This window comes from Anomaloglossus baeobatrachus, chromosome 10, assembly GCF_048569485.1.
Source record: "Anomaloglossus baeobatrachus isolate aAnoBae1 chromosome 10, aAnoBae1.hap1, whole genome shotgun sequence".
Taxonomy (NCBI): domain Eukaryota; kingdom Metazoa; phylum Chordata; class Amphibia; order Anura; family Aromobatidae; genus Anomaloglossus; species Anomaloglossus baeobatrachus.
Window position 1 is genome coordinate 96408024 of NC_134362.1, and position 8117 is coordinate 96416140.

General features: G+C 45.7%; 1 pseudogene; it reads right to left on the reverse strand.

Annotated features, from left to right (window-relative positions):
* Positions 1–3748: 3748 nt before the first annotated feature.
* On the reverse strand, positions 3749–4005 carry LOC142255102 (cytochrome c oxidase subunit 6B1 pseudogene; annotated as a pseudogene).
* Positions 4006–8117: the final 4112 nt, after the last annotated feature.

An 8117-nucleotide genomic window follows, 5' to 3' on the forward strand; every position in this document is an offset into this window, starting at 1 on the left:
CCGTTCCTGGACTGGGGAAAGGGGTGCTGACCTAGTTTTAGAGGCAGCATCAAAGTTTAGGTTTGCTTGGGTGGGCAACTGGAAGGACCCGGTCCCGTTCCCGTTATTAAAACTGTTTTTTATATGCAACGTTTAAGAATGTGCCTCCCGTAAGGGATGATTCTACAAAAACATGCTTGAATTGTAAAAAGTTTAGTATACTTGTATTTGTGTTTTCCCGCTTTATCTTCTTCAGAAACAAAAATTAACTGGTGGTGGTCGGGCAGCCCACGGACGGTCTGCATTAAACCAAGGGGGAATGTGACGCACTGTACTAGCCAGGTAGTCACAGGTAGACCCAACTGCACAAACACCAACCCCTAAAAAGGTATCATCAGCCAACCTAAAAACCCTGAGTCACCCCTCTCAGGTCTTGACGTTCACACCCAGGGGCGGAGCCAGGTGGTTGGCCACGTCCTCCGAGGAGTTCGGACAGCCTTAGGTGGGAAAAACAGAGAGATCCATTAGGGAAGTGAAAAGGAGAGGAGGTGAAGTGGAGTAGAGAGGAGTAACGTCTGTCAGGGATCTGGGTAGGAGCCCGGATACCCTGTGGCCAAGAGGCAGATGGTGGCGGCCGCCTGCTGGAGCCGGGAAGACAGCCGGTGGAACCATTAGGGACCGGGACAGGGTAGTGGCCCGCCGGTACTGAACCCAGGAACCGAACGGAAACTGAAGCACCAGGACAGGAACTCAGACCCAGTACGAGGCCCAGAAGCCACTGGACCGAGTCAAATTCACTGATTGGGGTCTGGACCTTAGGTTCTTTCCCACCCAAGTCCCGACTGAAGGCAACAGCTCAACGAGGGGGATAGAAAGCCACCACCTAGGCATAGAGATCTCACGGGCCAGCGTCTGCGGGCAAACGGGCTCCCCGACATCCACTAGCTGGGAAGCGGACTCCCGTCGCTGAAGTGAAGGAAGTCAGCATTCTACTAAAGAGGTGCAGGAGAAAGGCGGGGACCACCAACCTGAGTAAGGGGCAAAGCGCAGCTGGCTGCAGGCACCGACCACCATCGTTTTGGATTACCAGAGACTCCGTTGTATTTATAATAGTGAGTACAACAGTGCCCTCGGGCAGTGCATCGCACCGCACCATCCCACCCGCACCTCATAACCACCAAGCCCCGGGACCATCACACCCTGCCCACGGAGGGGTCAACATCAGGCTGCACAACACCGTCTCCGGGAGCCTAGTTAACGGCAGCGGTGGTGTCCACATTCACCACAACCCGTGGGTGGCGTCACGAACTTAACCCCCAAACAACCGTGGCCCCGGACGGGAACCTCCCCACTGAACACCACCCCTCACGTAGCGCCAGCATCCCTTCAGAGCGACGTGACCCCCGGGTCTCGGAGGAGCTCGTGCCACCCACCAACGAGCATGGACCCGAGCGGCTCGGCAGCCAGCCGAGCCCTGGGGCAGTACATGAGGACCAGCCTTCCTCCGGGTACCAGCTAACAACCTGCTGTGAGTAAAGAACCCAGTTACACTGCAATCCCTTGTGTGGCCTACCTTCTTTCCGCGCCTATCTCCATCACCTACCCCCTGGGGCCACGGCCCTACTTGTGGAGGGCCCAAAATCCAGGCTGCCACCAACATCAGCCACAGTGGTGAGAAACTGTGCAGCGGCGGTTCCACCTCCATAACCTAAACCCGCAAATGGCGTCACGATACAAACTTTATAAATATTCCCCTGTACTTAACCCCTTTCAAATGACCCCCAGGGTTACAGAACCAGGCAACAGCCACCCAGTGAACTGTCCCCGTAAATATATGGCCCGGGACCGAGTACCCCATAGCCCTGGGTGGTACACTAAGGGGTACTTTGCACACTACGACATCGCAAGCCGATGCTGCGATGCCGAGCGCGATAGTCCCCGCCCCTGTCACAGCTGCGACATCATTGTGATAGCTGCCGTAGCGAATATTATCACTACGGCTGCTTCACATACACTCACCTGCCGCGCGACATCGCTCTGGCCGGCGAACCGCCTGCTTATTAAGGGGGCGGGTTGTGCGGCGTCACTGCGACGTCACACGGCAGGCGGCCAATAGGAGTGGAGGGGCGGAGATGAGCGGGATGTAAACATCCCGCCCACCTCCTTCCTTCCGCATAGCCGACGGGAGCCGCGGTGACACAGGTAGGAGATGTTCCTCGCTCCTGCGACTTCACACACAGCGATGTGTGCTGCCGCTGGAGCGAGGAACAACATCGGACCGTCACGTCAGCGTAATTATGGAATTCGCCGACGCTACACCGATGATACGATTACGATGCTTTTTCGCTCGTTAATCGTATCATCTAAGATTTACACACTACGATGACGAGAGCGACGCAGGAAGTGCGTCACTTTCGACATGACCCCACCAACATCGCACCTGCGATGTCGTAGTGTGCAAAGTACCCTTTAGGGGTACTTTGCACACTACGACATCGCAGGTGCGATGTCGGTGGCGTCAAATTAAAAGTGACGCACTTCCGGCATCGCATGCGACATCGTAGTGTGTAAAGGCTCGATGATACGATTAACGAGCGCAAAAGCGTCGTAATCGTATCATCGCTGCAGCGTCGGCGTAATCCATAATTACGCTGACGCGACAGTCCGATGTTGTTCCTCGCTCCTGCGGCAGCACACATCGGTGTGTGAGAAGCCGCAGGAGCGAGGAACATCTCCTACCGGCGTCACTGCGGCTTCCATAGAATATACGGAAGGAAGGAGGTGGGCGGGATGTTTACATCCCACTCATCTCCGCCCCTCCGCTCCGATTGGCCGCCTGGTGTGTGACGTCGCTATGACGCCGCACGACCCGCCCCCTTAACAAGGAGGCGGTTCGCCGGCCAGAGCGACGGTCGCAGGACAGGTGAGTCCATGTGAAGCTGCCGTAGCAATAATGTTCGCTACGGCAGCTATCACAAGGATATCGCTGCTGCGACGGGGGCGGGTACTATCGCGCTCAGCATCGCAGCATCGGCCTGCGATGTCGCAGCGTGCAAAGTACCCATTAGTCTTCTGGCTTTTGTAAAACCGTGCCCACACCACTGACTGGCAGCTTCCTGTTTATACTGTATTTTGTCAGCAAGCTCCAGTGATAGTAGTGGCATTACACAGATTCAATAGGCAGTGATAATCTTCTGCTGATAAATCACTCGTTGCATTGAAACTAGGATACGAAGCCTAATAAGTGACACATCCTTTGAGTCAGGCTCTTGTGCCACATTTGTACAATTCTCAGAATTAATAGCAAAAAAACCTGCTAATAGATTCCATTTAAAATATTTTTACAGTCATTTTACACAGCTCCAATAAATATATTTTCTAAAATAAAAATAAAGCAAATTTAAATAAACTTTTGGTACAAAATCTCATGCTCGGCTACTGATATAAAGAAAATGTATTAAAATAGTTACACAGTATATTAAATAGTTGTAAAAATATATATAGCTATTTGGAAGTATTCATAGAAAAGCACCATTATTGCCAATATTGAGTTTTTGAATTTTAATTCTCAAACTTACAATTGATAGTTTCTATATATCCTATAGAAAGAGAGCAAAATTCAATAAATTTGCGCAGTAGAAATGTACTAGATGATCTCTTTAATTTTGAGCAGCACGGGGGGTGCCGGACGGTTTCCAGCCGACACGTCGGGGTTCAGAAGGCGACCCTGGATGAGTGAAGGGTCCGATCCACAACAGGAGGAGCAGCTTTATATCTTCCCAGGGTAGGTGCTTCTCTCTGCTCGTCCCACTTCTCCACCCGGGAATTGGGGCACATGGATCTGTAGATGCGGTGGTACAATTCACATGGGTAGGGGTCCTTTCCTTTCGCGTTCAGTGACTTCTGGCATCAGTGATAATCCAGGTAGTTCTGGAAACAATGTTTTGTCTGGTTTTGATTTGGAAATCGGGCATCGAATGGAGCAGTTTTGTAGTTCTGAGTCTTAGTACGAATCTCGTCTCCCATTTTGCCCACTCACGATCTGCGACCACACAACGGCTTCAATGTCATAGCTCGCAGCTCGCACAGATGGGAAGTGCGGATTTCTACCGAAATCTGTTAGTTAAAAACCTGCTAATAGATTCCATTTAAAGTATTTTTGCAGTCATTTTACACAGCTAAAATAATTTTAATTTCTAAAATAAAAATAAAGCAAATTTAAATAAACTTTTGGTACAAAATCTCATGCTCGGCTACTGATATAAAGAAAATGTATTAAAATGGTAACACAGTATATTAAATAGTTGTAAACATATACAGTGGAACCTTGGATTACGAGCATAATTGGTTACGGGAGTGTGCTCTTAAACCAACTACTCTTATATCAAAGCGAATTTTCCCATAGGAAATAATTGAAACACAGACAATTCATTCCACAACCCAAAAATATTTACTGTATTTACACAAACTTATTACAGTAACACAAAATAATGCACTGTATTCATATAAAATTATTACAGTACACTAATACAAAATACAGTACAGTACAGTAAAAAAACAAAACAAATTAAACTGCACTTTAGTTTACATTAAAATTGTTGGTGTGTGAGAGGTACAGTATAAGCAATGTGCTGTACTGGATAGCAGAAAGAAAGTACAAAACTATATCCACAAATGCAAACTGATACACATGCTGTATAGTATATACTGTACAGTATACTGGTGTCCTGTATACAGTACATATGTACAGAAAGTTACCTCCAGAGCCGGTCAGAGCACGGTGAAAGGACAGAACCGGAAGTGTGCACGGTGAGGATCTGCTCTTATTGCAAAGCATTGCTTGTAAACCAAGTTACAAATTTGTAAAAAGCTTTGCTTATCTTGCAAAACGCTCTCAAACCAAGTTACTCTTAATCCAAAGTTCCACTATATATAGTTATTTGGAAGTATTCATCGAAAAGCCTCATTATTACCAATATTGAGTTCTTGAATTTTAATTCTTAATCTTACAATTGACAGATTCTTTATATCCTATACAGAGAAAGCAAAATTCAATAAATATTCGGAGTAGAAAATGTGCCTACTCAAAAGGTCATGCACTAGTTCTAGGGCACAAGTGTTAGAAAAGGTCAACTAATGTTCTGCAATGACGAAGAGGTGTGGTTTACACGCCATGAATAAGCTTATTCAAGAAGGTTATTCAGTAGTGCTTGGACTTATGAATTTTCCATGAGTACAAGGATGTTTGGTCTTATCAGTATTGCAAGAGCTAATTGAAAAAAAGACAGCTCTAAAAAGTGTTGATAAAGCACACGACTCTCCTGACCTAGCCAGCTATCGAGAACTTTTACAAAGCGTTATTTTACCAATGTAACACAGGAAATGTCAAAGAATTAGTAGTGCGGGTTTTACTTGATTTTGCCAAATTGTGTTTCTTATAGAAAAAAATAACTACTGTAGATATTTTCTTATTTACTAGGAATGTATCATTTAGAAAAGTCATTTTCACGTACTTGGTCAATAGTGGCTAAAGTCTACAGAGGGCATCTCTAGCTCTGGAGAACCCAGCACATTTGTACAAAATACACACAGCACATTGATTGCTCTTGGAATAATGTGAAGCTTATTTTCCCTGTTGTAGATGACCAGAAAATTGGAACACTTGCTGGTGGGTTCCTCCAACAGATAACAACTGATGCCTGTGGATTCCATCATCATGCAATTAAAACACGTGAAAAATAAAGTTATAATAGTAAGTTTTTTATTACCTTTTTCAGGCTTTTCCCCTTATGTTCTACTTTGCAAATGGGTTTTATGTTATTCTATGAGTAATGATTAGGGCAGAGGCAAAGTATTTTGGTGCCCTAGACAAACAAAGCAAAAGGTGTCCCCCAATGAACTCTCAGGCCCTAAGTTATGGAATCGGTCATAGACTAACTTAAAAGGGTCACTAATGTACCCTCACTCTGCCCCGATGGGTCAGATAACAAGCTTGGATGACCACTTCCACGAGAATTGTTACCTTTTTCACAAAAAATACCAGCAAAAGTAAACAAAAGCGATGTACTGTTAAGTGAGTTTCAACAGGGAGTGTGTTTTCAAAGTTACATATACAGTAGAATCATTCATTGTTTGGGAACCATTTGCATAATACAAGAGACAAATAGTGATATCCATCCCTTATATTATTATGTCAGACCCAAGTTTAGTCATGGATTCTAATATAGCTTAACTGTAATGGGGACCAACTGGTTTCAATTAAGGTGTCCAGTATTTGGCAGATACCTTAATGCAGGGATCCCCAACCTTTTTTACCTTGAGAGCCACATTCGACTTTGAAAGTTGGTCGAGAGCCACACTGTAGAGGTGAAGACGTAGTCAAAGCCAATTTAGTAGTAGAAAACAGGAAACAACAATTCGAAATAAAAAATCTTCCCCATATTGATATTAGAGAGAAAAAGTGACCTCCATACACAACACAATCCAATATACCAAGACCAATAATACCATATTACAAGGGAGAAATATCGCCATACCGTGACCAGACAACATATTACCACTACATAGTGACCGAATACAGGCCCATAGAAGGAAGAAATAAAGCCACACTGTAACTAGACAACATATTACCACCACATCACTATGTCACTATCAAATACAACCACATACAAGAGAGTAATACCACCACACCATAATTAGACCATGTAGTAACCGAATATTACCCCATGCAAGGGAGAAATACCGCAACACTATGATCAGACCACATATCATATCCTTGATCATGGATATAGCCTGGTATATATGGCCCCATCATGGCCCCATCCTGGTATATATGGCCTCATCCTGGTATATATGGCCCCATCATGGCCCCATCCTGGTATATATGGCCTCATCCTGGTATATATGGCCCATCATGGCTCCATCCTAGTATATATGGCCCCATCCTGGTATATATGTTCCCATCATGGCCCCATCCTGATGTATATGTTCCCATCATGGCCCCATCCTGGTATATATGCTCTCATCATTTCCTCATCCTGGCTTATATGCTTCCATCCTGTCCCCATCCTCGTTTATATGGCTCCATATATACCCATCTTCCTGGTACATAGCCTCCCCATGCTCCTGATATACAGTGCCTACAAGTAGTATTCAACCCCCTGCAGATTTAGCAGGTTTGATAAGATGCAAATAAGTTAGAGCCTGCAAACGTCAAACAAGAGCAGGATTTATTAACAGATGCATAAATCTTACAAACCAACAAGTTATGTTGCTCAGTTAAATTTTAATAAATTTTCAACATAAAAGTGTGGGTCAATTATTATTCAACCCCTAGGTTTAATATTTTGTGGAATAACCCTTGTTTGCAATTACAGCTAATAATCGTCTTTTATAAGACCTGATCAGGCCGGCACAGGTCTCGGGAGTTATCTTGGCCCACTCCTCCATGCAGATCTTCTCCAAGTTATCTAGGTTCTTTGGGTGTCTCATGTGGACTTTAATCTTGAGCTCCTTCCACAAGTTTTCAATTGGGTTAAGGTCAGGAGACTGACTAGGCCACTGCAACACCTTGATTATTTCCCTCTTGAACGAGGCCTTGGTTTTCTTGGCTGTGTGCTTTGGGTTGTTGTCTTGTTGGAAGATGAAATGACGACCCATCTTAAGATCCTTGATGGAGGAGCGGAGGTTCTTGGCCAAAATCTCCAGGTAGGCCGTGCTATCCACCTTCCCATGGATGCGGACCAGATTGCCAGGCCCCTTGGCTGAGGATCAGCCCCACAGCATGATGCTGCCACCACCATGCTTGACTGTAGGGATGGTATTCTTGGGGTCGTATGCAGTGCCATCCAGTCTCCAAACGTCACGTGTGTGGTTGGCACTAGTGATGAGCGAGTACTAAAAAGCTCGGGTGCTCGAAGCTCGGGCCGAGCCTCCCAAGATACTCGTGTACTCGGCCCGAGCAACGAGCCCAATGTTATCCTATGGGAGACCCGAGTATTTTTGTGAAATGACCCCCCGGCAGCATGTAGAAACCCTAAAAATGTCACAAAAGTCTCAGAAGAGTGCTCAAATGACATGGCAACAGCATGGGGAAGATCCCTTGAAGCATTTATCACTCAAAAGTCACAGCTGTGAAC